This window comes from Tamandua tetradactyla, chromosome 12 (assembly GCF_023851605.1).
Source record: "Tamandua tetradactyla isolate mTamTet1 chromosome 12, mTamTet1.pri, whole genome shotgun sequence".
Classification (NCBI taxonomy): domain Eukaryota; kingdom Metazoa; phylum Chordata; class Mammalia; order Pilosa; family Myrmecophagidae; genus Tamandua; species Tamandua tetradactyla.
The window spans coordinates 36,310,365-36,318,547 of record NC_135338.1 but is presented as its reverse complement, the minus strand read 5'-3'; the positions used below and the strand labels follow the sequence as shown (position 1 = coordinate 36,318,547).

At 47.7% G+C, this 8,183-nt stretch overlaps 1 long non-coding RNA gene across 2 annotated transcripts; it reads right to left on the bottom strand.

The window, feature by feature from the left end:
* Positions 1-3,340: 3,340 nt before the first annotated feature.
* LOC143652041 (uncharacterized) lies at positions 3,341-7,421 on the bottom strand. 2 transcript variants are annotated; one of them, XR_013160376.1, is made up of 4 exons: positions 7,034-7,421; positions 6,192-6,316; positions 5,445-5,472; positions 3,341-4,607 (listed from the first exon to the last, which is right to left on the bottom strand). It is a non-coding gene; the product is annotated as an uncharacterized LOC143652041 (long non-coding RNA). The 2 variants fall into 2 exon arrangements; XR_013160375.1 differs by lacking the exon at positions 5,445-5,472 and having other exon boundaries at positions 7,034-7,419.
* Positions 7,422-8,183: the final 762 nt, after the last annotated feature.

Sequence of the window (8,183 nt, the reverse complement as noted above, 5' to 3'; positions counted from 1 at the left end):
TCAGGGCAGTAAGGAAGCAAGCAGGAAAGACTATTGGATAGCACCACCAATAACTACCTCGCAGGTATTCCCATCCATTTTACAGATGGGAAAACTGAGGCTACGAGAGGTTAAGAAATGAGTTAGGGTTTGAGCCCGGAGCCCTGGCTCTTTCCACTATCCTATCTCTGCTTGTGTGCAAGAAAGATTGGAATGTCCACATCTATCCCAAATTCTTTATGAAACAAAGGAGGGTATAAATACATAACATATACTCACATGCTATTTTACTGATAATAAAATTATTTAGGTTATAATACTTTACATTCAGACTTTCATTTGACTAGCATTTGTTTAGGGCCTTTTGGGTGGCTTTGGGGATAGAGGGAGGAGCTCCAGCCTTGAACTTCAATGAGTCTTAGGAGGAGGAGATATGTAAATAGGTAAGTACAACTCACTTTGAAATATGACATTGTAGCATAGACCCGGGAAATACTTGAGAACACTTTCTGAGGAAAGGTAAAAACTGAGCTGGATTTTGAAGGCTGCATAAGAGTTTGCTCAAAGAAGAAGAGGAAAAAAATGTCCTTCCGAGGCAGGGAAAAGAGCCCTGCAAAGGCATGGGGCATGCAAGTTCACGTTGTGATCGAAGAACAAAGAGGAATTTAATGTGGTCAGAGAGTAACTGAGGGGGAGGAAGAAGCAGAAATGGGAGATGGAGGCACGTTTCCCAGGGGCATTGTGTTCTGAGCTAAGAAGTCTGTCCTGGTTCTGTAGGTACTGCAAAGATTTTTAAGCAGGAAAGTAAAATGGTCAGATTTGAATGCTTTTGAAAATTGGAAACACCTAATGGGCAGAGTGAATGTTATGGGTGAGGTAGAAAGGCCTCAGATGCATATGCGTACGCATGAAATGTGGATTCCAGCACCACCAAAGATAAGTCACCACGAAGGAAGGAGAGAGAAGTTTCTCCCTGAGCATGAACACCTAGCTGTGTTTGGGGCTGGTGTGCCTGTACTGGGAAGTATCTGACCTTCCCAGGAGTGGAGAAGCCCCACAAAGGAAAAAATAAGTTAACAAGCATATCCACACTGAACAAACATACTGGCTCTGAGATTACTATTGCTATTAAAAGCTACCACCTATTGAGTCCCTACTATATTGAGGCACTCTGCTAAGTTTCCCCAATGCATTATCTTATTTAATTCTTACAACAATCTTATAAGGTAGGCTTAGGCTGAATTATATAAAATCACTAATATTTGATGTATTTAACTTATGAAAAACATGAAGAGACTGGGAGGTTCAGAAACTCGGCACAGGTCACACAGTCACACGTGGCAGGGTCAGAATTCAAACTCAGGTCTGTCTGATAAGGGCTCTGGTATCAGGTGAACTACTGGGAGTTCCAGCTGTGTGATCTGAGGCAAGTGATTTAACCTCTCTGATCTTCAATTATGTCATCTATAACATAGGGCTAATAACTGAACCCACCTTACTGGATGAGGATTAGAAGAGCTAATGCATTAAAACACTTAGCACAGCACCCGGCATATATAAAAGACTGCCAGTGAATGATAGGTGTACCTGTTGTCATTGTTATGAATATTCCAATATCTGGGCTGTAGAACACCTTCCCAAGCCACCGTGGAGAAGATGTTTTCATCAGTGTGTCACCAGAGTGGAGAGGAAAGAGATTTTACTGCAAGACCCATGACACATTACGGGGAAATAGTCTTCAAATTCATGGGGCTAGGAGAATCAGGAGCTGTGTGTCCCTTCGTTTCCAGCACCACAGGCCCCTGCTTGCTCCTTCTTCACCCGAGATTCTGGGTCCTCACAGGCACAGGGGATTGCCCCAGGAGGAAGCAGACTTCCCGTTGGAGTGGCTGGGGCAGCTCCGCCTTCACTCAGGCAGCCTCCAGTGGAGCTATTTCTGCCTCCTTTTCACATGAACAGAGTGAATTTCCAGGAAACACCACTGGCTTTTGCTTTCTAGAATGCCGTCCATCAGTGATGTGTCCCCTGAGCCCCTGTCCTGGGGTGTGTGCACACCTTCCTGGCTGGCTTTCTGCTTTTGTGTGAGATGTTTCTGATGCACCTGTGCCTGCGGCATTGGATGGGCTTCTGGGCCCAAGTGGAGATGCCCTGGCCTGGGCGTGGTGGTGGCAGCAAGAGCCCAAGGACACATTTTATCTGTGGCATTCCATGCCTGGGTGGGGCCCCTGTCTGCTAGGCCATTTCTCCACCTAAATCTCAAGAGCGTTCTTTAGGAGGAGATTACAAGTGCTGCTAACTTGAGAATGAAGTTCAAACCCTGGCACCAGCTGTTCTCCGCGTATCTTCTCAAGACAGGGGTACTTTGGCTCACAGACTGACATCACGGCAGCTGCAATCATAAAAGGCTGAAAGAGGTGGAGAACAGGCAGGCCTGCTAAACCACACCTTTGTTTCAGCACTTTTGGATGCTCAAAGCTCTTTCCAACACTGTCTGCCCTTTTGCTTGGCTAGACTCTTGCACAAGGCCTGGCTGCCCCTAGCTGGGTCTCTCTGAAAAACATGTTCAGCCCCCTCCAGAGAAAATCAAAACACAGACACTCCTTATGCATTTTCCTGGAAACATTCTATAGCTCCAGCCTGGGAAAGCTTCCAAAAGTTTCCCGAACCAAAGATAATAATAATAAAAAAGGGGGTGGGGGAGGAGAGAAATTTGGGCAAATGCTCCTGTTGATTAATGTTCAAGGGAACAGGCTTGGATTGTAGGGAAAGGAAAAAGGAAGGGTTTTCTAGGTCAATTTAAACATTTATGCTGTTTTCTTTAAAGTCAGTTTCAAAATAGTTTGCCTCCCCAAAGCGATTTTTTGGAATCCACCCAGAGGGCAAAAACTTACCCTTCCTTCCCCCAACTGGAAAGTTTTCACTCCAGAGGCCCTGTTCATTCCTGAGCTCTGGCTTTAGAAAGGACTTTCCCAACCTTCCAAGATTCCCTGCCTTCCCTCACCCTGCTGACCTCTAAGGAGTTATGTTTGCTCCACCCTAGAAGCAGCTGCATTCCAGCTGTGGAGCTATTATGAAACATTTAGGAATCCCAGGCTGGAAAGGGAAAAGGATAGAGGCCTGGGTCCTAAGGACACCTGGATACTGGTTAAACTTTACAAATAGAGAAGCACAATGAACACATTCTTGACTTAGGGTGCCCTTTGCAATTCTACTGTGCAGAGAAGTCAGCTGTTAGTTTCTAGAAAGCATGTCTTTGTGGATTTATGGTTAGAAGTGCTAGACCAGCCTGACCCCCTTACTGTGAAACACAAGAAATGAAATTCAGACATATTTGTGAAGATTCAAGAATATTTTCACTTACTCATGGGCTCTCATACTTTTAATTAAAGCACAGCATCTGACTTGAAAGAAGCCTTTGGAGCAGTAGAATAAACAGAGCCTGAATTTAAGAATTTGCCAAATGATCTTGACTCTTGGGGGCAGTTTAGGGGCAGAAGAAGGGGTGACCTCTTTTGCCCTGTCCTTCCAGAGAGGCTGTCATTGTCTGAGGACTCAGATAGAGAGTGTAGAGACCAAGGAGGGTCCTTTAAAAATACAAAAGTTGACCAGACAGGGCAGGACTGAGCAAAAGGTTTTTTAGACAACTGATGTCCTCGGCAGCAGTCAGAACAACTGCCACCAAGCTCTCCTGGTTGTGGGGTGTGCTGCCGCACTCACTGGGCCTCCCTGCAGCCTCTGCAGCCATCACATGTCTTTTTTGTGGATTCCAGGTTGACAATGGCCCACTTTGCTCTTTGGTTCACCATGGCTGGCAGCATGTGCCTGTCTATACTCTCTGTTGTCCAAACGGTATCGCTTTAATCTCCTGGCTCTTGAGATTCTGTACCTTTTCACTAGTATCGCTGGTCACCAGCCCAAGAGCAACAATGAACTGCCATGGGTATGCTCTGTGCTGTGAGAAAGTCTGATGCCTAAGGCTCTAGTATCCCAGATGAGGAACTCCGTGAGCTGCCCCCCCCACACTCCCATTTATTCCTGCTGCTAAAAACAGATATGGAAAATCAGGAGGAGACATGGTGGCCTGTGTCCCACGGGGCCACACAGCTATTGTGAAAGAGCCCCTTTCTCTACTCTTGCCCTCCCCCCTTTGCTGTCCCACTTCAAACCCTCCCTACCACTCACCTTTTAACACCTCCAGAGTGGCCACTGTCACGGCCAACCCCACCGGCCTAGCCCTCCTCCTCCAGGACTTTTCCCAGTACAGCCTACAGGGTTGCCAAGAAGACGCCCCCGCCTCCCCAGCAGTGCTCCTTGGGGCTTTGAGACCCCTAGAAGGAAAGCACCCGGAAACCTCAGAGAGGTATCCCTCCAGAAAACAATGGTTTCCAGGGTAGATGCCCAAAATAGACTCATTGTCCTCTTGCACAACATCCAGGAATTTGGTGAAACTCATCATTTTTCAGGTTACCGATAATGCAAGTTTGGAAACTGAAACAGGAAGGAACACAGGCTGAAAAAGCTTTTATCCAGCCCACAGCATTTCTCTCTCCAGATGCAAGATAGGTTTTTTTTTTTTTCCAGCATCACTTGGCGGGGTTAAAATTAGCTGGCAGCATTCTGGTCACACGCTAGAGGACAAAACAAAAGGGAGTTGTTCCCCCTGCTGCTCCTGAACCGGCCCCATGACAGGCCTGCCTAATCCACAGATTTCTGGGAAGCTGGCCCTGTGGGTCTCTATATAAGGGGGCCCACCCCGTGAACTCCCCCTTGTTATCATCCCTGTTTTAACAGCAAAGAACACAGAGAAGGTCAAGGCCGTTTGGAATCTCTGGGCTTGATTCAATCACGAAAGGCACTCAAGGGCCACAAAATGGCTTTTGCACATCTTCCCCCCCAAACGTGGGAGAGGAAGGCTGCAAAAAGGAGGAACATTTGAAGCCTACAAATAAACAAGTACTACAAAGGCCATCACGAGAGGGGAAGGGGGATGTCTGAAATGGGAACGTGGGCCTCAGCTTCTGGAGAAGGGGACTGCTCTTGGCATGATGACAAAGTAAAAACAATAAGTCTCAGCTATATGGGGCAAGCACTTAGATTCTTTATCTCCAGCCTGTGATGGGCTTGTCACGGTCTGCTTTGTTCTTCCACCTTTAAAATGGTCACCAGAAGCCCTGGATTTAAAACACAGTCTCTGATTCATGCGCATAGTCAGGATGTATTTAGTACAGAATCACATCCATCAACCTGGGAAAGGAATTACCACCACAAAATATGCTTTTTGGTTTGCCAAAGCTCAGCAGCTGCGAAAGCCAAATACCCAGCTGCCTGGATTGTCTGGGGACTGGGGGGTGGGGGGAGGCCTTGGCAGGGGGGCTTCCTGAATCATCTGATTTCCACCTCCAGCCTCCCCCCTTTCCCCTCGCCTCCCACCCCCCACCCCCGTTTAATTCCAAGCTGAAACCCACCTCAAAATGTCTGGAGGGCCAAACGCTCCTAAAAAAAAAATCATGTTTTAACACTAGCCCTTCCAGCTCTGTGCCTGCCGGCAAGGTGAAGCAGATGTTTTTTATTGATTAAATTATTTGTTTGGAAGGGGCTACTTCAGAATCAGGAAATTCCAGCCAGACAAACAGAGCGAGCAACCCCGGCCAGAATTGCCGTGACAATCATAAGCAGATACTCAGAGAGAGGTGGATTGAAAGAAATTGCAGCTAAGCCCCAGGAATTTGGGGCATTTTCAGTCTTTCTCCTGTCCCTGCCTCTATGTCAGTCATCTGGTTATGAAGAAATAGCTCATTGGGTCCTATATGCTATGGTATTCAAGGGTTTGTGTGAGTTTGTAGGGCAGGGCTGACTGGCTTGACCAAAAGGGCTTCACAGAGCCAAGCAAATGGACCTCTGACTTGCATGGCATCCTGAAGCCCTCATTATACAGACAGACTCAAACAGAAACCCCACTGCCTTAATAGCCAGCACAGAAAGTCCTCTTTTATAAACACACACCATTTTTCAGTGGAACAGCCTCAAGGTGTTAAAAGTACATAAAGGTCTGAAAGCCGAAACCCTAGATAAACAGTGAGCTGAAATATATTTAGCAGAAAATATTGAAAGCCACAGGAAAAATATGTTCCTTTCCTGGGATGTTAATGAAGGTTTAAGTTCAGGAACCCTTCAGGAAATAGTGAGTCGAGTTTAGGAGGAATATTGCTCACCTTTTTTTTACCCTCAATGCAAATAAATCACCAAACCTCTTTGGCTTCCATAGATGTTAGCTGGAATGGAGTATTTCATTTTTCCCTCCATTAAACAGGCCACCCGGAGAGTTGGCATCATAGACCTGAAAATATACCAAATGTGAACATGCTATTTTGTTTCTGTACATTGAATCAGACTGTGTTTCAAATAGCAGCTTGTGCAGAATTGGAGCTGGTGACCCAGACTGGTGTACTTTTCACGCACAGGACCACCTAAAATTTCAGCATAAGTAAAAGACTATTTCACCTGGGATCACCCAGGGTCTTGGTTTGGACAGGAACATGCCCCTCCATCATTGTTGCTCGAGGTGATGTCATGCTTATTCTAAACCCACGTTTCTCAGGGACTCGGCGTTTCCTGTGCTGCTCTAAAAAAATGGCTTCAGAAAGAACCCCGGTTTCCTGCAGTCTCAGGACAGGATGAGTAGGAAAGGACAGACAACCACTCTCCCTAAGATGGATGCTGGATGATGTAAGTGGCTGGCTAAAAAAACTGGCATCCTTGCAGTTTTAAGTTGCCAGCTAAATATTATTAAAAAAATAAAATACACTCAAACTGTGCAGAATGTAGGGCTGCCATGTTTACATCCGGGTTTTGATGACTCAAAGACTTACACTTGGACTTGCTGAAAAGCTTTATTAAAAACACAGCTTTGTGAAAGCCCCCAAGGGGTAAGATGAAGGGTTGGAGGGAGAGAGGAGAAGACGGGAGGGGGGCAGGCGCCCACGGGGCGGGGATGGAGGTGGGGGGGACCCACCCAAGGAGGGGGCTCCGGCCTGTGCTCCAGGCTGGCACTTACGGCCCAGGAGGTGTTCAGAGGTTCACTATCCTCAGGGCTGCCTCTTCTCAGCTTCAGAACCAGAGCAGGGAGGGTTAACCTCTATCCAGAACATTTATTTCACCATCTCACTGACTAGAGGGAGTAGGGGAGGGAGGGAGGGAGTAAGCAGAGAGAGAGAGAGAGAGAGAGAGAGAGAGAGAGAGAGAGAGAGAGAGAGAGAGAGAGAGAGAGCCTGCCGCGCTGAGAGGCTGCGGATCACAAGGCCATTCTGATAGCCTCCTGTCCCCATGGCAACGGCAACGGCATTTATCAGTTCCTTCTGCGCACAGGCACAGCAAATCTGCATTGCACATGGCAGGCTTCCAGCATTTCAAATGAAAGAGCACTTTGAACCGCTGCCAAGTTTGGAAGGAGCAGAACTGTCAGGGCTGCTTAAAGCTGGCAGTTTATACTGGGGAGGCTTTCGCTTCCCAGAATCCTCCGGGCCTGGCGGGCTGCCAAGTACTTAGCGGAAGCTAAAAAGTAACTGGCTCCCCTCCCCTGCCCCCCCTCTCCCCCTCCACACCATTCACCGCAGTGCTCTCAAAATTTTCCACATGTCCTGTGTCACCAGTGCAGACTGTACAATGAAAACCAGAACGCCGGCTGCCCACGACCGGGCTTTTATTAATAATCTGGGGGGAAGGGCAGAGGCACATTTGGATCAGACGCTGGCTGCCCGGGCACCGGTCTCGCTGTACCTGCCATAACCAGTGGGCGTGACCGTGTGTGTGTGTGTGTGTGTGTGTGTGTGTGTGTGTGTGGGTGCCTTTCAGCCTTAAAGAGACATTAAAAAGAAAACTAAAAGCAGCTTCAGACCTGCAGACACACCTTGAGTGGTGGCGGTGGGGGTGGGGGTGGGGGGGTGGGGGGGTGGGGGGGCGGTTGAGTGAATTGGAGTTTCATTTAGGGTGGGGATGTGGGAATGGAAGCCATGCAGGCAGAGTTGCTGAGACCAAACCTTTCCAAGAGCTGTGGGCAAGGAGGTTGTTATTGAGAGCTGAGCCTGTGTCTCTGGAGCTTTCCTTGAATCTCTCTCCAGTGTGGTGGCAAAAGCCCTGAGGCCACTGATGGGGAGGGAGTTTGGAGATGGTTTTCAATGGAAAGTTTGCCACATAACTTCTGACCA